Source organism: Macrobrachium rosenbergii, chromosome 58 (assembly GCF_040412425.1).
Source record: "Macrobrachium rosenbergii isolate ZJJX-2024 chromosome 58, ASM4041242v1, whole genome shotgun sequence".
Classification (NCBI taxonomy): domain Eukaryota; kingdom Metazoa; phylum Arthropoda; class Malacostraca; order Decapoda; family Palaemonidae; genus Macrobrachium; species Macrobrachium rosenbergii.
The window spans coordinates 20898557-20921056 of NC_089798.1; the positions used below are offsets into that span (position 1 = coordinate 20898557).

At 43.6% G+C, this 22500-nt stretch overlaps 1 protein-coding gene and 1 non-coding gene across 8 annotated transcripts in view; both read right to left on the reverse strand.

Annotated features, from left to right (window-relative positions):
• Mettl14 (methyltransferase like 14) overlaps positions 1–22500 on the reverse strand; it is a 217211-nt gene that overhangs the window by 66600 nt on the left and 128111 nt on the right. The gene's annotated exons all lie outside the window — the stretch shown is intronic.
• LOC136837335 (5S ribosomal RNA) lies at positions 20670–20788 on the reverse strand. Its single transcript, XR_010852650.1, has one exon. It is a non-coding gene; the product is annotated as a 5S ribosomal RNA (ribosomal RNA).

Sequence of the window (22500 nt, forward strand, 5' to 3'; positions counted from 1 at the left end):
ATATAATTGTATACAAATCGCGCTGTGAGCAAAACGGTTAAAGCTAATGAGTTAATTTTTTTTTAGTTGTATTGTACACTAAATTGCGATGATTTTGGTATATAACAAATTTTAAAACGATCATAGCAACACAGAGAAAATATTATCACAAAATGATGCATGAATTCGTAAAGCGCGGATGTAAAAACTTTTTTTTTTCAAAAATTCACCATAAATCGAAATATTGTGCTAGAGACTTCCCGTTTGTTGAAAAATGAAGCTAATTGATTGAATATTACTAGACTGTAAGTGTTTTAGCTTACAATTGCAGTTTTCGACCATTTCGGTCGAGTTAAAGTTGACCGAAAGTCAAATTTTTTCTATTTATCGTGATTTATATGAAAATATTTCAAAACTGATAAAAGCTACAACCATGAGTTATTTTTTGTTGTATTGTAAATGAAATTGCGCACATTTTCATATATAAAACTTTATGTAACGACTGATATAAAACGGTGCAAATATTACGACAACGAGACGAAAGAATTTCTGAGATGTTCGGCAGAGTTACCGCGCATGAGCGTAAGGAAAATGTTTTTTAAAAATTCACCATAAATCGAAATATTGTGCTAGAGACTTCCAATTTATTGCAAAATGAAGGTAAACGATTGAATATTACTAGAATGTAAGAGTTTTAGCTTACAATTGCGTTTTTACCATTTCGGTCGAGTTAAAGTTGACTGAAGGTTGAAATTTTGGCAGTTATCGTGATTTATGTGAAAATATTTCAAAACTGATAAAAGCTACAACCATGAGCTAATTTCTGTTGTATTCTACATGAAATTGCACACATTTTCATATATAAAAGTTTATGTAACGACTAATGTAAAACGATGCAAACATTACGAGAACATGATGAAAGAATTTCTGAGATGTTCGGCCGAGTTACTGCACAAGCAGACGTAAGGAAAAAATTTTTTTTCAGAAATTCACCATAAATCGAAATATTGTGCTAGAGACTTCCAGTTTGTTGCAAAATGAAGGTACATGATTGAATATTACTAGAATGTAAGAGTTTTAGCTTATAATTGCGTTTTTTGACCATTTCGGTCGAGTTAAAGTTGACCGAAGCTTGAAATTTTGGCAGTTATCGTGATTTATATGAAAATATTTCAAAACTGATAAAAGCTACAACCATGAGTTATTTTCTGTTGTATTCTACATGAAACTGCGCACATTTCCATATATAAAACTTTATGTAACGACTAATATAAAACAGTGCAAACATTACAACAACGTGACGAAAGAATTTCTGGCGCGGACGTAAGGAAAAAGTTTTTTTCAAAAATTCACCATAAATCGAAATATTGTGCTAGAGACTTCCAATTGGTTGCAAAATGAAGGTAAATGATTGAATATTACTAGAATGTAAGAGTTTTAGCTTACAATTGCGTTTTTTTACCATTTCGGTCGAGTCAAAGTTGACCGAAGGTTGAAATTTTGGCAGTTATCGTGATTTATATGAAAATATTTCAAAACTGATAAAAGCTACAACCATGAGTTATTTTCTGTTGTATTGTACATGAAATTGCGCACATTTTCATATATAAAACTTTATGTAACGGCTAATATAGAACAGTGCAAAAATTACGACAAAATGACGAAAGAATTTCTGAAATTTTCGGCCGAGTTACCGCGCGGGTGTAAGAAAATAGTATTTTTCAAAAATTCACCATAAATCGAAATATTGTGCTAGAGACTTCCAATTTGTTGCAAAATGAAGGTACATGATTGAATATTACTAGAATGTAAGAGTTTTAGCTTACAATTGCGTTTTTTGACCATTTCAGTTGAGTCAAAGTTGACCGAAGGTTGAAATTTTTTGTAGTCGACGTTTGCTACGTCCACTTGGCATTCAACAGACAATTTTAGTCGACGTTTGCTATGTCCAACAGGCGTTTAAGGGTTAAAATGAATACTGAGTGTTAATGCCGAGTAGAGAGAGAGGTTAAGATTCTTATCACTTAGCCACAACCTGTATTGACACAGGTGTTTGGGGTGAGGGATAAAAGGCAAGGACCACTTGGCGTATCTTTGACAAGATGACAGGCCTCAGCCAGAATATTTTATTATATGTTTATCATGTGTGTCTGTTCCATGGTTATTACCTTTGCTATACCTATTATGTTTCCATAATCTGATTAGAAAGAATGAGGGAGTGTGAGAATGAAGTTGACACGCTGACAGCCGACTCAGGATTTGGTCGCAAAATACTTCTTTCTGTTTGCCCAGGTGTTTTGAGTGAGCGGAAGATGTCCATCATAGAGATAAGGCGCTTGAAGCTCCAGTCCTGCATGTATACTGTACATATATACCTGTATGTATAATGTATGTACACTTTATGTATCATGTATTCTGGGAGGGCTTGAAGATAAAAGAGGAGTACTGAATGAAAAACAGTTAGTTAGGCACAGGGGTTGCTGGCATAAGGTTCCCTCCCTCTCTCTCTCTCTCTCTCAATTATCATTCATGCATAAGGGTGTTAGGCTGGCTGCTCTCCTATATATATAAGTTTTGATAAATTCACCCATGAAGTGTATACATTTTGTAAGAGTGATCTAAGGTATTTATATTAAGCAAGCATTGTGAAAATGTGTTTTACTATTTTCTGTTGAAGAAGGTAAGATTCTTACTTGATATGTTTTGTACTGTTATTGTGATAGAGAATTATTATTTTGATAAGAGGTGGATAATATCTCTTATAGTGAGCTCTAATGTGTCTTGCTGCTAACTATAACTAAGTGCATATCATCGTAACTTGGCAGTGTTGTCTTTGAGAAAGTCTTAGAAAGGCGTGAGTTTAGTCTTTTTTGAAAGTGAAGGTAATCTTTTGAAAGACTGATATAATCTTTAAACATATTTTTGTCTTAGTGAAATTACTGTTGGTATATTTCCATTCTTGCATATTTCACTGTTATATGTCTGTGTTATCATGTTGCTCTAATTTTATCATTGCACAGAATGTTACAAAGTTTTGTACTGGTGATTACTTAGCATTTTGTTAGTGCATACTTATTATTGAGATTTCAGTGAATACTTATGTGGATTGCAATCAATAATATTTTAGTGAACACTTGTGTTGGTTTAATTAATCAGGTATATGTTTAAAACTTGAGTGGGAGTTAATAGTTTGAATTTTACTTAACCAAACTGCTTTTTGGTAAATTAAAGTTTTGTGAATTAATCTTGATTAAGAAATACTTAAATCTTACACTGTTGTCAAGTAATAGTAAATCTTTTTGAGATTGTGAACTCTGCTATAACTTTTGAACTTAGAAATAAATTTGTCTGTTTAAAGTTTTGAAAGAACAGTGTTTCGTTTTGACCACCAATGATTAGAGAAATTAATGAATGTGTACAAGGTAAGTGATATATCTGTCCAGTTCTCCTTTATCAAAGTGAAATACAACCAGAGAAACCGTTATATTGTTTGATGAAGTGATGCCCATTTTCCACTAGTCTGTTTATAGCTTATTAGTTGTTACCTCATCCACAACTTGATAAAGTTAGATTGATTTTTCCAAGTGATAAGCAAGTTTTATGGGATCACTGTACCTTTAGAGTATTCAGTCTTAATATTTTTGTTATGAGGTTTCAAGTGTCTGGCTGAAGTGAGGTAACTTTCTGGTCTTATTAATTGTGTAATAACCAGGTACATGGTCACTTCGTGACAAAATATTTGGTGCCCAGACCCGGGATAAAAGAACGGGATTGAATGAGATTGAATGGGATTAAACCCAGGATCGAACCATGATAAAATATATGATGGCCAGATCTGGGAGAATTAAAATATTTGGTGCCCATCGTCCGGGAAGAACTAAACAGAACATCACTCTGGTTTATGGTTTATACTGGTGGTGTTAGGAATATATTTTGGTAGGAAGGTAACCATATAATTGTTTTGAAGTGTATTGTAAACCCTTCTGTTGAGTAAACTAGAGAAAATGGCTCTGTTTGAAGTTCAGGAATTTTTGGGTCCTCCAACCATCAGAAAGTTATCTGAGTTTCACCAGACTAAGGCACAGTGGACTCTCTTAGCAGTGACATGTGGGGGTAATGTTACTAGTGATATGATTGAGGCACAAGTCAAGTGTGTCACAATCCAAGCATTAATAAGCTCTGGTAAAGTAGATGGAGAGTTAAGGGAGGCATATGAATTGTTGAATGCAGCTGAGGTAGAATTTACAAATATGCTAAGGCAAGAAAATGAGAACGGTGATGTAGAGGCAGAACTTAGACGTTTAGAAACAGAAGAAAATTGGGGTAGACTGAAGCTGCTAGAATCAGAAGAAAAGTTACTTAGGCTGCAGATGCAGGCTGATAAAGAAAAAGAAGATAGAGAAAGAACAAGGAGGCAGGAAGAAGAAGAAAGAGACAGAGCAAAACATGAAAGGGAGTTGGAGTTAATCAGAGCTCGATCCATACTACCTGTAAACCCATACAACTATATCCAAGGTAATGCAGACCCTGTGTTTGATGTAATAAGAGTACAGAAGTTAATTCCAAAATTTACAGAAGAAGCTCCAGATGAGTTTTTTTATCACTTTGAAAAAGTGGTTACAGAGTGTTCTAATTGGTAAAGCAAGAAATGCCTATTTAGCCTTATCAGCTGATCAATGTAAAGAGTACAAGGTACTCAAACACAATGTGCTACAAGTTTACCAGATGACCCCTGAATATTACAATGAAAGTTTCAGATCTTTGAGAAAGGACGATAAGATAACTTTCTTGGATTATGCCTACAAAGTAAGGAGATGTTTTAAATGATGGCTGGAGGCAGCTAAAGTCAAGTCTATGGACGAACTTGAAGAATTAGTGGTCTTGCAGCAATATCTAAGAGGAATTCCTGAACATATAAGATCTTATTTGAGAGAGAGAGAGGTGAAGAAACTTGATAAAGCTGCTACTCTGAGTGAGGATTATAATATAATATCCAGCAAAAAGAATTATAATGTCAAGTACCAGAACCAACAATTTACAGGTTATAGGTCTCAGTCAAGTTTTAAGAACAGTGCTGTGAGAAACCCCTCTAATAACTATACCCGTACAAAGCCAGGATATGCCCCACAGCACTGGAATGTTAAACCCACCCCTTCTAGTCTGTTCTCAGGACAGATGCAGAAAACTAATGTTGTTTGCTACAGAAAACTAATGTTGTTTGCTACAAGTGTGGAAGAGTAGGACATTATGGTCAAGATTGCTTCAAGGTACACCAGCAGGTTAAGCCAGTTGGACAGGTGATAAGGGATAACCAGGTAAAGCCAATTACGAAGAACAGTGTGGAAAAAAATGAAGCCACACAAGCAGAGTGCTTAGCAACCAGTGGAAATGCAACTTCCAGTAGTGAGTGGTTGAACAGTGAGGAGGCTTTTAAGCCATACATCTATGAAGGTATGCTGACAACTCCCTCTTTGAGTGTACTGGTACCAGTGAAGATATTACGTGATACAGGAAGAAACCATAGTGTGGTAGTTTGTGGTGCTCACCCACAGTTGGAGAAGAATCTCACCGGAGATTCAGTTATTTTAAAGGGTATAGGAGGAGAGGAAGTAACTCCTATATGCCGCTTGCATTTGGCACACTAGGTATAACTGGTTCAGCCTCCAGATAGGCTGGAGTGCCAGGCATACCTGGTACAACCTCCGAAGAGGAAAGAGTGCCAGGAACATCAAAAATCACTGGCACAGCCTCTGAAGAGGTAGGGGTGCCAAAAATTACTGGCATAACCTTCAAAGAGGCAGAAGAGCCAGAAATCACTGGCGTAGCCTCCAAAGAGGCATGAGTACTTGTTGCCACTGATCTTCCCTTTGCATTACCAAAGAGAGCACTTCTGGTAGCATTTACATTTCTTCTACAGTTAGCAGCAATATTCGAAAAAGATATTCCTGGTCTAACATACTGGTTTAAAACTTTCTGTTTAGCCTCTGTAAATGTGATTCATTCAATTACCCTTAAGGTCTGTATCTCCTTTGCCATGATGTACTGCACACATCACAATTTTGTGAAGAGGATGTATGATTAACTACACAATGTATACATTTTGCTTCTTTATAACATACAACACACTCTGGTTCACTACACTTAACACATGTGGCAGGCTTGCCTTGTAGCTTCTGCTTACAAGACCCTAACATATGAACATATTCTTTACAACAAAAGCATCTACTTGGTCTTGGGGTATATTGCTTAACCTTAAAATGTAACCATGATGCTTTTGTTACATTAGGCATGTGGGTTGAACTGTATGTAATAATTAAATCTTGCAGTGGAACTAAGGCTCCATTGATCATCTTCATCCTTTCAATTCTAATCACTCCTTCATCTTTTGAGTCCTCTACAAGTTCCTTTTCTGACTGTGTCATCAGTTGGGGTGCAAATATCATTCTCTTGGAGTGATTCCGAAAAGCATGTGCCAAGCAGTCTACTTTAACTCCTCCATGATGTGATAATGCTGTTAATTTGTCACTTTCTTTTGCTTAGGCTGATTTTACTCTTGGTTTTCCTCAATCTTCAAATAAATATCTTAGGCTCTTGGCGACAACGCTTCACAATGTCTCTGTACACATAAAAAATGTGACAATTAGAATCTTCCAGATCAAAGACCAAATACTTAACATACGAGGCATAGGTTCCAGTGTAATTACACTACGTGGTTTCCTAGCCTTTTCCAAACACAGGTTGTCAGAGTAGAGTGCAGAGGTCACCATCTGTGCCAAAAGGCTATCATCAAGGGGCCCAAGGGTACTTGATACTTTATTGCTACCCATAAGGTTCAAGATAAAAAAAAAAAAATTAAGTAAACCTGAAAACCTTAAAAGACATCACCAGCCCTTCATGGAGTTTATTCTTCTACAAATGGCACTACTGTATTCGGAGCTGACTACCAAATTTCCATCCCCTACCCTACCCTACCCCATAGGGGATGGCACAACAAAATTAGGGTGGCCCAGGTGTACGCCAAACCCACTTATTGAGACTGAGAGTATTACAAGAATACAATTATCCTTACCCTAATCATATTATGGGGCAAACCGGACAAAATGCCGAGAGTTCTATCCCCAAAACCAGACCACCCCTCCAAACATTATCAGGTAGCTGATGATCCTACAACAGTTCCCACTACAGTATTAGCTTCAGATATAAACCCAGTCCCAGCTATGATACCTTTTCCTATTTAGAACAAACTCCAGGGGTTCAAGAGCCCCCTCACCACATCAAGGCAGTCTGGCGTTGACGAAAATGAAGTAAAGAGCTTTTTAAATCATTCACTACCTTATGAGTACAGTATAGTAATAGTAATCTATCATTCAGACTTAGGATGCTTATTGCAGGAATTCTTACTGAATGACAAGGATTACTTTTTGAGTTCACATGCTCTATACAAAAACCTTGTTTGTATTCACAAACCTTTACCCAGATGCTTCCATATAAGAGGTTTACTCAATATTAACCTGTAACTTCAAACCAAAGAAAACAGTATGCACACACTGATGTATGGGCATACATCAAAATAAACATATAATCATACTTACAGACTTCAATCAAGTGCTTAATCTTTATGTTGTCTAACATGGTTTGCTTCTGTCTTGACTTTTTTATAAAACATATTTTTCAGACAAAAAGAGAGAGCATGAGAGTTGCTATTTTGGAGAGAAACTGGGCTAAAATTATTTTTCTGGATCGGGGTCCCGTGTCACCCGGTGAAATAGTCCATTCAGCACTTATTTCTAGGTAATTCCGTTGCTAGATACCAGAGAAAGCTAAATGAAATGCTGGAGTTACTACCCCTAGAGCGAGCTCCACTAGATGGAGTCGTGTATGGAAAAGGGTGAACTACAAAAACACGGAACCTTATCCTATAGAGATTCCCAATGTCAAAAGTCCCAACGAGAGGTGCCGATACAAGCCCATGCACTACTCAAGGACTGTATACAAGGCAACACTAGCCGCATTCCATTTTAGCACGTTTTTTTCGTTCACACGTAATTTCGTTGTGATCCTTATTTTGTGCTCTATTTTGGATTTTTTATGGCATCCTCAAGGTTCTTCTTCAATTACTTGAGTACCAGTGTTTTGTTGTTTTTAGGCGATTGAGGCTTCTTATTTTCCTTTAGTTTAATAATTAAAGGAATTTATCACGCCCGTCTCGATCTCCTCTCACGTCGTCTCTTGACCTCTCTTGGTCTTGGGTCGGCATATTTGTTTTGTGTTTTTTATTTGTATCCCTTTTTATTTGGGGTGTTTTACCATTAATGATCCCTAACTTTAGTGGGTTTGATTAATTTTTGTTTGTTCTGTACCCATTTACTACGAGAAGTGCTGTTTAGCGTTTAGGCTACGAGATACCCCCTCGGGCCCATTCGCTTTTTATCATGGCTTCATTACGAGAGTGATTTTTATTACGGAAGTGATGTTTAGCGTTTAGGCTACGAGCTTCCCACTCAGGCCCATTCGCCTTTATCATGGCTTCATTACGGGAGTGATGTTTAGCGTTTAGGCTACGAGCTACCCCCTCGGGCCCATTCGCTTTTATCGTGGCTTCATTACGAGAAATGTTGTTGAGCGTTTAGGCTACGAGCTTCCCCCTCGAGCCCATTCGCTATTATCATGGCCTCATTATGCTTTATTTTTGTCACTCACTTCTCTTAGCCTTTGGGGATCTTATTTTCATTGGTACTGTTATGGTTTTTACTTTGTTTTTATAATTTTGTTTATTTTGTGAATTTTGTGTTCCCTTCCTGGTCAAGTGCTGTCTTGCTGTTTAGGCTACGTGGTTCCCCTCGGGCCTATTCGCTTCTTATTTTGGCTTTATTTTGCCTTGTTTTAGACTCACTTCTCTAAGTGTATGGGAACATGATTTTCATTGTTACATTTAATTTTTGACCTTGTGCTTGGATGCTTTTGAATTTTGTTAATTTTGGGATACTTTCATTTAACTGGAGGCCGGTCATGTCCCTTCACGTCCATGTTGTGTTGGGCCTGCCTATCCTCCTACATGTACCTTATAGACAATTTTTGTTTTATTATGATTTTTTTGAGTTATTGGTTAGCCTTTACCCCTCTCTAGGCTTCCTTCCTTTACATCGCCTCAGTTAGGTTAGCCTAGGGGTTGGCTGTAACACTTTTCCTTTGGGGAAAAATTAAGTTAAGAAGGGACGATCTCGATCTGTACGTATGAGTTTCATGTCGGTGATCTCGTTCTGTACGTGTGTGTTTTATGTCTGGTGCTTCCCTTTGTTTGGTTTTGACTTGGATATATTGCCTCGTCCACCCTCTCCCTGTTTCGGCTTTTCACTTAGGCTAATGTTCCTAATAAGTTAAGCTGGAATAGCGAGGGTTTACCTGCGTAGCCTATCCTAGTTCAATTCTTCTTTGGGTTGCTTACCAATGGTGACCGGGAGTGCTCTCCCCACTCCTGTTCACACTTCTTTTACCGACTATATATATGTTAATTTGTGGTTTCGAGAGTCCCCTTCTCTCCCTTTTATCCTTTGCTCTCTCTCTCCCCTTGGTTTGTTTTCAAAGTTTGTTAACTTTCCAAGGCTTGAGAGCAATTATCCTTATTTTATGTTGTAGCCTAAATCCTCCCCTCTGCATTGATTGATTGTCCTTCGGTGTGTCTGAGTTGGCACTCCACCTGGACCTGGAGGTGACCAGGAGTGCTCTCCCCACTCCTGTTCACACTCCTTTTATCTTTCATTGCTCTCCTGGCCGTAGAGGTTTTTGCCCTTCCTCTCTTTTTCTCTCGCTCTTGTCGTGCAACACAGCTTACATAGCGAGGGGATCTATGAGAATCTCTGGGCGCCCGGGGAGTGCTGTCCCACCCTGGTCGCTGCTTTGGGTTACCAACCTCCTGGCCTATCCTTCCCCCTTCCTTTTACGTCGACTATTTCCCTTCGTGGTGCTTCCTACATGTTCGCACCTCACTGTTGGGATCTCATACGAGGCCAGTTAGCGTTCTCCACCTAACTGTCTTCTGCTTTATTTACTTTCGGCGTTCCCTCTCCTTTTTGCTACTACCTGTTCGGTGTTTCGTTATCTTGTTGGGCGCTCTCCTTGCTTACTGCTACGGCGGTTTTAGTGTTTAGCAGTCGGCGTTTATTCCCCCCACCGCTATCACTTAGTTCAGGATATCCTCCTCCTCCGGTTTTTCCTTTCTTGGCTCGGAGTCGCCCACTTCCGAACAGTTCATAACCTTCCCACATTTTGTTCAAACATGATCGCTTGAATGTTCCGTTGACCCTGTTTTTATGTCTATGAGTTTTGTCCTGTTAGCCCGGTTTTCTCTCCGGTTTTCTCCGGGGGTTTTCCTGGTCTGACTAGGCTATGGCTGCAACGGTACTCTGCTCCGGCATCCGTTCCAGCATGCCCTTTTCTCATACGTTTTCGGCTGGTTTTGTCAAGTGCAGGAATGCTCCGCTATCCTGCAACAAACCAGCGGTCACGGAGTCTATAGCTCCCATTCCGGTGCGCAGTCTATTTTGGATTTATAGTTTGGCACGGAAGGTTATGAAGTACGCTATGCTCTCCTCGAGCAGGCTTCTTGATGAACCCGTAGGTTTTATATATACCTGTCGGTTTCGTCTCCGCTGGCTTATTAATAGTCGCTCTTTCGAACTCCGTCTCAGGGTTTTATCTCCGCGGGGCTTATTATTAGTCGTTTGGCACCCGGCAATTGCGGTAGGTTTCATATAAACCTGATCGGTTTTCTCCGCCTCTTTTATGGCTTATTAATAGTTAATCTTTTTGTGTTTGGGCTCTCTCCTCCGAGATTCTCGGTGGATCGGTAGGATTCATATACGCCTATCGATTTCCTCCGCTCTCTCGGAACTCCGTTTCGGGCAAGATTTCTCCGTAAATCCTCGTTGGTAGGTTTCATATACACCTATCGGTTTTTCCTTCGCCAAACTCTGTCTTATATAACTTATTGATAGTTGTTCCTCCGGTGTCTGGGGTCCTATTTTTTCCCCCTCCTGGAGGCCGGCCGCAAGTCTCGTAACTCTTCGCTTCAAGTTAATTGTTTACGGAGAGTTTTCTGAAGACGTTGCGGCCTTCTGTCTCGTTCTCGGACCTGTGAACATCGTCCCCCAGCGATAAGTAGGTGCGGGAATAATTGAGACAAACCTTTTCCGCTTAGCTCGGAATTAGGTGAGGCAAACTTTTCCTTTAGGGGATTCGTTACCTTCTCATCCCTTTTCGACGGTTCCTGGTCTACCGTCCCTAAGGTGAAGTCAGTAAAAAAAAAAAAAAAAAAAAAAAAAAAAAAAAAAAAAAAAAAAACCAACCCTTTTTAAACCTAGAAGACCCGCTCTCCGGGGCCCCCTCAAGGACGTCTCGGATCTCTAATCCGGTGCCATCTACTGAGTTTGGCCTCGTCTTCTGAAAGGGACATGGCCCAAGCAAAGCAAGGCGGTTACCCCCTCCTTCCTTTGTTGGAAACTCTTTTACGGGTCTCATAAGGAGCTCGTTATGAGGGTCATTGTCAACCTATTAAACTAACTATCTACCTCATGGTCCATGCCTTCCCTTTCCCAGGAGCTTAAATCCCAAGAGATTAATCTCAAGACTCATTGTCAATGGATCACCTGTTAAGTCCTGCTCCGTTCCGAATTCTATCATTCGGACATCTCCACCTCTTTTCCCCTCCAATCTGGGGAATCTTGGTGCCTTCCCTTTATGCTTCCCAGCATGAAGGCACCCTCCTGTCGGGGTGTGGGCACACGGAGGTTGGTGGAAGGGCATTTCTTCCCTTCCGGTCTGGTATCCTCTTATCCGGGTTTTACCAGACTGTCAGAACGAGCATGGCATCTGTCTGGCAGGATCCATAAGTGAGCCCTCAGCTGGGGGCTGGACACATCGTCTCCTGAGGACTCTAACAGAGTGGCAGGCGGAGAATTCCAAGTTCACGCCAGCTGTGGGGTCTTACCGTGCTCTCTTTGAGAGCCCTGTTTCTACCCTTGTGCTCCGAATGTAGCCCCTCTTATCAACAGGCTTGTTTTGAAAATGTATCGCTGAGGCATTTCCGGGAGACAGATATCACAGATACATTCACAGTGAATCTTCTAACCCTGGACTACGCTTCTAATTTATTCAGCGTACAGCTCCTAAGCTTCGGAGTCAATTTTCGGAAGCTGAAACAGGGTGTAAGTCAGGCTTGCCCGTTCCGCCTTGAGCTGAAAAATCTTATGAACAGTTTCACCTGGAGAATTAATCTTTTCCCCAGGTGGGCGTTGTTCTGCCCGTCTGGGGCTACTATTGTTACCCAGAGCCTCCGTTCTCATGGGTGTCTACCCTACGAGCAGAAACGGTCTGATCTTGCCGGGACCTGTCCCAAGTCCGGCAAGAAGTTCATGTAGTTCAAGAGCCCCCCTGCTCAGGCGGTGGTGCAGGCTCTTCAGGTCTCTGCCCCTAGACAGCCGTCAGCTCTCACTCCCAGCCTCCACCTCGATGTGTGCGGGTTCAGCCAACACATCAGCCCCTTGTAACGCCCCGTGTGTCTCTGCCTCCCCACGTGCCTCCGCCGGAGTTTTCTTTGCTTCATACGAAAACCTAAGGAAAGAATTTTCACTAGACATTTGGCCAGAGGCTCTGACCCTCGGGGTTATCATAGGAGCAGGGATGCATCCTACTCCTCTCCGAGAAATTGGGAAGGCATTCGCTTCACGGGAGGCAATCAAGCCTCCTCCCTGTAGTATTTCTCATATGGGTGGGAGGCTGTACCATTTTCGGGGCCACTGGAACTTCAGTTCCTGGGCCCAGAGTATAGTTATCAGGGCCCGGGGTGGAGCTGGACTGTTGTTCCCCCCCCCAATCAGGTTCAATCAGACTCCGGCCAGAGTTCTGGGGGTCTTTGTGAATGGCCTGTCAGGCTTTTTCAGTCTGCCAAGGAAGTTCCCTTCCACTGGAAAATTTTTCCGGGCGTGTCCCGTTTGTTTTCTTTATTCATGCGGCAAGTCTCGGTTGCTTACAGTCTTGTGGGTTCGGATCCTACTGCTCCGTGGAGCCGTAACCACCTCTATAGACCTTTCCGACGCTTCCTTTCACATCTTGGTTGCAGAAAGGTCCTATCCCTTCTTGGGATTCAGACTCGGGGAGCAGGCGTACCCCTTCAGGTTCATGCCCTCCTCAATGCGGCTCCAGAGTCTTTGCCAGTTTGAACAATACCGTAGTTCAACACCTCCGGTATTAGGAGGCTATGCTAGCTGCATATCTAGTTGCCTGGCTCATTTGGGCACCCAGCGTCAGGAATTGCCTGAGGGCGCCGGTCATTATAATCGGTTTCTAGAGTCTTTGGGCTTCTAAGTAACCAGGAAGGAATCCCACCTGATTCAGGAGGGTAGCCTTCCGTAGTTATGAATCCAGTGGAAGTGGAAAGAGATAGCAAGGGCATCCTATCATTTCATCATCTCAAGCATACCTCTCCCCGTGCCCAAGAAAAGGTCCTGGGTTTTCTCCAGTTTGCTTCAGTGACGGTTCTCCTTCTGAAGTCAAAGCTGGAGTTTATGACCGGGTATGGTGGAGTCAGGGGCGTGTCTCCTGATTCCTCCTGCTTGAATAGTGGCCTCCGGCCTTGCACAACTGTCAAGTGCTTACCGGTCAGTTCCTCTCCAGCTTTCCCCTCCGGCCTCAGTATTCCACACCGTCACCTCTCTGGGCGGGTGAGGTGGATATTTTTTGGCCCAATGAAGTACATGGTACTTAGTCGGTCCGTTCGGCAGTTCCATATCAACGCTTTGGAGGCGGTGACAGTCTTCCTGTCCTTGGAAACTTCTTCCCCAAAGAGGTTTCCTTTTAGGCTGGTTCTGAACAAAACAGCAATAGTGCGCTGCGTAAACAATTGGTTTTGGACTCGAATTGCTTCGTTCAGGTTATGGTTCATTCTTCTCCATAACCAACAGACGCAGGTGCCTCTGTCTACCACCCTTCTCGTAGGGGTCCAAAAGGTCACTGCTTTTTCCCTATCCAGGGCCTCCCCTGGTGTCGGAATAGTCCTTAGGCGGAGCGTCATTCAGGTAGTCTTGTGACCTTTTCCTGGGCCTGGAAGTAGGTCTGTTTGCAACCCAATTCAGCCACAAACTATCAAGCTGTCCCGTCTGGTATAAACTCAGCCTCGCCAGCCCCCTCAAACTCTGATGTCCTGGCTTTGTGGTCTTTGTGAATCTTACAGTTTAGGAGGAAACTGATATTGGTCCTGTTATTACTGTTTTCCTGAAATCAGTTAAGGGGATCCTACTCTACTGCAGTATGGTTCTGCAGTTAAGTAACTAGCACTCTTCACATAGTTTTCGGTTACAGTACTGATGCGCCGCATTGGCCTCGAGGAAAGTGTTTTGTTGGAACCAGACTCACAGGCCCTTAACTTTCATCCCTAAGGTCTGCGTTCGTCTAAGAACAGTACTCCGTCCACATTCGGTTTCCTGGTCTTTGAGTAATGTATCGGAGTTAGCTTCGGTAACCAACAATCATCTTGTTCTTATCTTTCCTTGTTAAGGAAGTCCCAAAAATTTTTAATCAGTTTAGCTTCCAGTGTTAGTTTTCCTGTACTGTCTGCCCTGTCTGGCGGAACCAATCAGTTTGGTTTGTCTGGCGGAACAAATCAGTTTGGTTTGTCTGGCGGAACAAATCAGTTTGGTTTCCCCTTTTCAGGGGTAGTGTTGTGAATTCCTCACCCTAACTTTCTATCTACAATTGAAGGTCCTCATTTTCGGTGGTCACCTTGGAAAGTACTCCCCTTTTACAAGGTCTGTTTCTGTGTCCAGTTTTCTCCTTGCAGGCTTTTTTTAGACAGGACCTCCCAATTTTGTCAGGTCCTCTCCTTTAAAAAAAAAAAAAAAAAGGGCACTGTCATTGGGTCTGCTATTAGGCAGGAAGTATTTTCTTAATACAAGCCTATTCAGGTGCTATTCTAAGCTCATGATCTTAGACAGTGACCACTTACATTATTTTCATTACATGAACTTAGAGGACCTTACTTATGTTTAGGGTAGAATTCTCCTAGTTTTCAACGTTTCTATTTAAGTCTTTAATAGCATAAGAATGATGTTTATTTCTCTGTTACTATTTCACCGGGTGACATGGGACCCCGATCCAGAAAAAGGATTTTGACAAAGGAAAAATCTATTTCTGGAGAGGGGCCCGTGTCACCCGGTGACCCACCCCTGTTTTTCATTCTCTCCCTCCCTTGATAAACTTCATTCTAGTGAGGTGGGTGCTAACATGGAATGCGGCTAGTGTTGCCTTGTATACAGTCCACGAGTAGTGCATGGGCTTGTATCGGCACCTCTCTCGTTGGGACTTTTGACATTGGGAATCTCTATAGGATAAGGTTCCGTGTTTTTGTAGTTCACCCTTTTCCATACACGACTCCATCTAGTGGAGCTCGCTCTGGGGGTAGTAACTCCAGCATTTCATTTAGCTTTCTCTGGTATCTAGCAACGGAATTACCTAGAAATAAGTGCTGAATGGACTATTTCACCGGGTGACACGGGCCCCTCTCCAGAAATAGATTTTTCCTTTGTCAAAATCCTTTTTTTCTTAACATTTTCTACTTATATCTACTTATAAAGTATTTTTGCATGAAATTCATGTATGGGCAGTGGTAAACAGGGGAGAGGGTGTAGTATATTAAGTTCTCAGACATCATGAAAAGCACTTTTAATGTTGCAATTACGTGCATTTGCCAAGAATGGTATTTACTAAGTTCAACTTGCCATGAGTTTGTGGCTTGATATCATCAATCTCAAGATGTAATTTTGCAGCAGATGATGCTCCAAGGGCCACTTTTACATATTTAGTTCTAGTTCACATATAATGGATCCATTCAAAGCAAGATTTTTTGCACTCAATTCTATTTCCTCAAATAGGTTATACAGTGATGTGCTAACTTTTAATCATAATTTTTAAAGCCCTAATTCATTCTTATACAGTGAAGGTCAATTCAACAAGGTCAGTATATAGTATAGTACACTGATGCTGCAAGACACTTACCAGTAATGTATACATGCACCGGCCAATGAAGAATAGGAGGAATTTATTTCTGGTGATAGAAATTCATTTATATTATAATTTGGTTCACAATAAGCTGCAGGTCCTGTTGCTAGGTAAGAAAAACATTCTTAGCCTACAGTAAAATAAATCATAAGATCCTTCAGGCCAGCCCTAGAAAAACTGTTAAGAAAAACAGTTGTCTGGTTAAAAAACTAAGAAAAACATTGTAGGCTACAGTAAAAAACTAACTTGTGGATCTGTAGTAAAAACATAAACATTGTGTCAATCTGACTTATGGACATGGAATAAAATTTGGTCTTAAATGCAAAATTTTCCAGTGCCAGAATTTGATGTTGCATCAAGTTCATCGTGACACCCAAGGCCTTGACCAAATAGGCAACATGTTAACAACGCTCACAGCGCTGTAGCTTGATGCAACATCAAGTTATGGCGGCAAACATCATCTCAGGCTTGCAGGCTAATACTGTAAATTCATAAAATTGCTGAATAAAATAAAACACCGACTAGATTCGGAAATCAATTTTTATGGGGCAGGACTGGAATGGATCTCCGCCATTAAAGATTTCACCTACTTACTAATACTTAAAATAATATACAGTAATTAAAACAGCATAAAAACTTGAAAAAACTTATAAGTATAATGCAAATACAATAAACAATATGCAAATGAAAATGATATTTTAATGATAAAATAAAGTTTGTTCATACTTACCTGGCAGATATATATATAGCTGTATTCTCCAAAGTCCGACAGAATTTCAAAACTCGCGGCTGCATGCAGTGGGGCCAGGTGGTTATACCCATTCCCGCCGCTGGGAGGCGGTATCAGGAACCATTCCCATTTTCTATTCAGATTTTCTAGTGCCACTGTCTCCTGAGGGAGGAGGGTGGGCACTATGATTATATATATCTGCCAGGTAAGTATGAACAAACTTTATTTTATCATTAAAATATCATTTTGTTCATGCGACTTACCTGTCAGATATATATATAGCTGAATCCCACCATTGGAGGTGGGAAGAGACAGAATAGGATTTAGGAAACAAAATATGTAGGCGATTGACGCCTTGGTTCCTTACTTGTTAGCATAGCTGACTTCGTGATTACAGTCACCCAAGCCTGCTTCTGCTTTACTACAGTCTCCAGCAAGGTAGTGACCTATATAGCTGGTGAGTTCTAGATGATCTGTCCACGGGGCATGACCACAATGGGACTAGATCATAAGACCATACTGTGAGAGCAAAAGGAGCAACGACCAACCACCTGACCGAGAGCATCAACAGGACCTGCCAAAGGGACGCCAGATCGGTGGGAAGCCCCGTAACCAACTTACAGCTTTAAATGCCCTCTCCTGGTCCTGGGAGTCCGACAGAGGTCCAGGCCTATGTTAGCATAGCTGACTTCGTGATTACTGTCACCCAAGCCTGCTTCTGCTTTACTAGAGTCTCCAGCAAGGTAGTGACCTATATAGCTGGTGAGTTCTAGATGATCTGTCCATGGGGCGTGACCACAATGGGACTAGATCATAAGGCCATACTGTGAGGGCAAAAGGAGCAACGACCAACCACCTGACCTAGAGCGTCAACAGGTCCTGCCAAGGGACGCGCCAGATCGGGGGAAGCCCCTGTAACCCTCTTGCGGCTTTTTCGACATGCCCTCTCCCTGGTCCTGGGAGTCCGACAGAGGTCCAGGCCTAGAAGCGTTATGGGACCGATCTGACGTAAAAAACAAAATCAAGATTAAAATATACTTCCTAACCTCTAAAGGATAGGATGAGTATCGCTCCCTGCCCTTAACACTGTGTCTGCAGAAGCGACAACAGGTCCTGCGAAGGGACGCCAGATCGGTGGGAAGCCCCCGTAACCCTCCTGTGGCTTTCGATTGCCCTCTCCCCTGGTCCTGGGAGTCCGACAGAGGTCCAGGCCTCGAAGTGTTATGGGGCCGATCTGGAGTGCGGAAACGTATGGTCCTAGCGAATAGCAGTCTTCGTATGTCGTCTTCACGTCCCGCAAGTAATGTGAAGCGAACACCAAATTGCCATGAAGGTGGTACCAGAAGATCGCTAAGGGACATGTTCTTCTGGAAAGCCACCGAGGTTGCAATGGCTCTAACTTCGTGAGCCTTAACTTCAAAAGACTCAAGTCACTGTCTTGAACGTCGGAAAAGTGCGTCTAAAATGGTGCTTCTAAAAAGAACGCCAGTGCATTCTTAGAAAGAGGCAAATCCGGCCTCTTGACAGAGCACCACAGACTGTCCGAAGGACCTCGACTTTCCTGAGTCTTCTGCAAATAAAATTTGAGAGCCCTGACAGGACACATGACTCTTTCTGGTTCTTGTCCGAGAATTTCCGTCATACCCTTAATCTCGAAGGTCCTGGGCCAAGGGGGTAGACAGGTTCTCGTTTAGCAAGAACATAGGGCTTAGAGAACATACTGCATTATGGCCTCTAAAACCTACATGATTATTGATAGCCTGAAGATCACTAACTCTCTCGCCATAGCCAGAGCAGTTAGGAAAAAACCTTCCTTGTCACATTCTTGAGACGCCAAGAAAGAGGCTCAAGGTATTTGACATAAAAAATTTAGGACGACATCCAGGTTCCAGGGAGGCGTCCTGGAATGAGGTACCTTGACAGTCTCAAAGGATCTCAAGAGATCGTGAAGATCCTTGTTGTCGGCTGATAGTCTGAATGCAGTTAGACTCAGAGCGGGAAGTTTTGAGGTACCTTTCGAAATGGGGCTGCCTGAGCAGATCTACCAAGGGACGTCCCCATAACCTCCACAGCTCCTGACATACTTCCTCGTGAAGGGTCCACTCGGTCGGTAGAAGCTGACGCTGTCGACTGAGAAGGTCCACGGATATTCTCCACTCCTGCAACGAACCTCGCAAAGGATCGTGATCCCCGCGCATGGGCCCAAAGCAGGATCTCCTTCGCCAGGGCGAACAGGGACCGGGAACGAGTTCCTTCCTGTTTCTTGAGGTATGCCAGGGCTGTGGAGTTGTCTGAATTTACTTGTGCGACTCGGCCTGACACTTGGCTCTCGAAGGATTGAAGGGCCAGCAGGATCGCCCTAATTCCTTGAGATTGATGTGCCAGGACACCTGTTCCCCTCTCAGGTGCCTGACACTTTCTCCCCTCCTAGTGTTGCTCCCCATCCCTCCCTGGGAGCGTGGGAAAACAACACCAGGTCGGGGCTCTGAAGGCATAGAGAAACCCCTTCTGCCAACCTCGAGGGGGTCGAGCCACTACCTCAGGTGAATCTTGAAAACGGAGAGATCTTCAGGGTCTCCTCTAGATTCTCCTTGTCCATTCAGTTTTCAGCCAGGAAAAACTGGAGCGGCCTGAGATGAAGTCTTCCCAGGGAAACAAACTTCTCCAGAGAGGAAATGGTCCCCAGCAAACTCATCCATTCCTCACTGAGCATATTTCCTTCCTGGGAAGGATGAGACTTTTTCTAAGCATTGCTACTGACGTTCCTGGGATGGAAAAGCTTGAAAAGCCACTGAATCCATCTGAATCCCCAGATAGACGATGGACTGCATCGGGATCAGATGGGACTTTTCTTCGTTCACTAGAAGTCCTAGGGACTTTGTCAACTCTAAATTCGCATTCAGGTCCTCCAGACACCTTGACTGTGAAGAGGCTCGGATGAGCCAATCGCCAGGTAAAGCGAGATACGAATACCCGCCAAGTGAAGCCATCTCGCCACATTTCTCATGATAATCGTGAAGATCATGGGAGCTGTGCTTAGCCCAAAGCAAAGAGCTCTGCATTGAAACACTCGTCCCCCTAGTACAAACCTCAAATACTTCCTCGACTGGGGATGTATGGGAACGTGAAAGTAAGCGTCCTGTAAGTCCAGAGCGACCATCGAATCTCCTGGTCTTAATGCTCCTAAAACAGACTGGGACGTCTCCATCGTGAACTTCTCCTTCACCATGAAGCGGTTCAGTCTACTGACATCAAGGACTGGTCTCAATCCTCCCGACTGCTTCGGAACTAGGAACAGTCGGTTGTAGAATCCTGGGGAGTCCAGCTCCAGGACTTGCTCCACAGCTCTTTCTTGAGCATTTGCTCTAATAGCTCGAAAAGGATCTGTTGCTTCTCTTGATGGAATGAGGACGACAGATCCCTGGGCGACGTGCACAGAAGTGGTGAGTCGAGAAAGGGGATCTTGTATCCTCTCTCGATAACTTCAAGGGACCAGGTGTCTGCCCCTCTTGCTCTCCAGGCTCTCGCAAACGAAAGAAGCCTGGCTCCTACAGGTGTCTGGAGGCGCTGCAAATCACTTCCTGCCCCAAGATTTAGGCGGGAAAAGACTCTGCCTCTGAAAAGACCTCTCCACCTTCTGCTTCCTGGGGAGAAGATCTCTTTGAGGAAGAAGCTCCTCCCTTCAAAAAGGGCTTCTACTTCCTGGAGGTCTGACCCGACAACGACATCAAAGGGACTGCCGGGCGTCTTGAGAAATGAATTTCTATCACCAGTGGGCCAAGAGGTCTTGACGTGGCCTCCTTCAAGCTGGAGGAGAGATCCTTGAACAAGGACTGGGGGAAGAGATGGCTCAAAACGGGAGAACAGCAAAGACCTCTGCGACGGAGAAACTGACTTTGCAAAAGTATGACGCCAAAGGCATCTGGTGTTCCCAGGCGGTCACCCATCCAAGTACTGACCAGACCCAACGTTGCTTAACTTCGCTGATCGCACAAGAAGCGGTGCTTTCAACGTGGTATGGCCGTTGGCTGGTAGGGCCATAGGCTGTAAAGTTACAGTACAAGGCCCTCTTCTTCAAGAGGCCCGTACAAAAGAGGGAAGCCAGTTCCTCTGAGCCATCCCCTGACTGCTTTGTCCATGCAGTTCAACACGCTGGACAGCTCCCCCAGGCAGATCGAGTCGGGACTCCTAATCCTGACGTCTAGAGCCCCCAAACACCAGTCCAGGAAATTGAAGACCTCCATGGTTCGAAACAGTCCTTTCAAATGGTGATCCGTCTCCGACATAGTCCAGGACACTTTGGCAGCCGACAGGAGGGACCTTCTAGGCGCGTCGACCAAGCTAGCGAAGTCTCCCTGGGACAACGAAGGAACTCTTGAGCCAATGTCCTCCCCGTCTCTTACCACATACCTGCCTTGCTGCTCAGCTTGGACGGAGGCAGGGCAAAAGAAGTCTTGCCTTGGGTCTTCCTTCCTCCATCCAGGTGTTAACCTTCTTGAAGGCCTTCTTTGTCGCCAGAGACGAAGTCATCTTGACAAACCCCGGCGCTCTCCTCGTCTAGGACGAAGCAAACTGCGAAGGAGAGAGAGGGGCCGAGGGTTTGAAACTTGTCGCCAAACAAGTCCTTAAGAAAAGCCGGCTAACACCTGGTAGTCCGTGAGACGAGGAAGGGGAGGCTGCTCAAGGACTGCAGGCTCCGACTCACAAGAGACTTCTCCCTCTTCAATGGGAGAAATGAAGGCCTTGCGGTCCAACACGCAGATGGGATCTACGCTTCCCGCGAGTCTTTGATTGCTCTGAAATTTCACTTCGAAAGCAACCAAAGAGGCGTCCTCCGAGAATCCATCCTGGCGGCCCTGAGGAGCGCTGACGAGCAGCTACAGAAGCGTCCAGGATAGCTGCTTGCGGAGCGTCACGATGGCGGACCAGCCGAAGGTCCCTGCACGGCAGCGAGAGAAGCGTCCTGACGAGCAGCTGGACGAGCAGCTAGAAGTCCAGGATAGCTGCTTGCGGAGCGTCACGATGGCGGTCCATCCGGCGTCCTGCACGGGCAGCGAGAGGAGCGTCCTGACGAGCAGCTACAGAAGCGTCCAGGATAGCTGCTTGCGGAGCGTCACGATGGCGGTCCAGCCGAGCGTCCTGCACGGCAGCGAGAGGAGCGTCCTGACGAGCAGCTACAGAAGCGTCCAGAATAGCTGCTTGCGGAGCGTCACGCTGCAGCAGAGCGTCACGATGGCGATCCAGCGAGCGGTGAGCACGACTGGGAGACGAAGCATGCTTGACAGAAAGGCCCCCCAGTCAATATATTGTGAAATAGGCTACCTACTTGGGAAGTCTCAACTCCCGCTTAGCCTACGAGTACTAGAATTTGGCTCGCCTACGTTAGGCCGGTAGATATAAATCAGTCTCGGCGAGATAAAACCTATTCTCGTCGTTTTAACTAAAATTATGGTAGGTTATCTCCTCACCCTGACTAAAACTAATGTTTGATACCGACCTGAGTAAATTATGGCATCTTTAACGTTTACCGTGCTACTTTGAACTCGCGAAAGCGTTTGTTTACTTTTTTACTAGGAGGCAGCCATTGCCTGTGTGGCGTCACTCTAGTCCCGCTGCTCTCGGTAGACTATCTCCAAAAACAAACCTTACATTTCCTTTAATAACTCCATAAGTGTTTGATTTTGTTGTAACAACATAGTTACGATAAAACTCTTTATTGGACATATCCTCTTCAGCGTCCG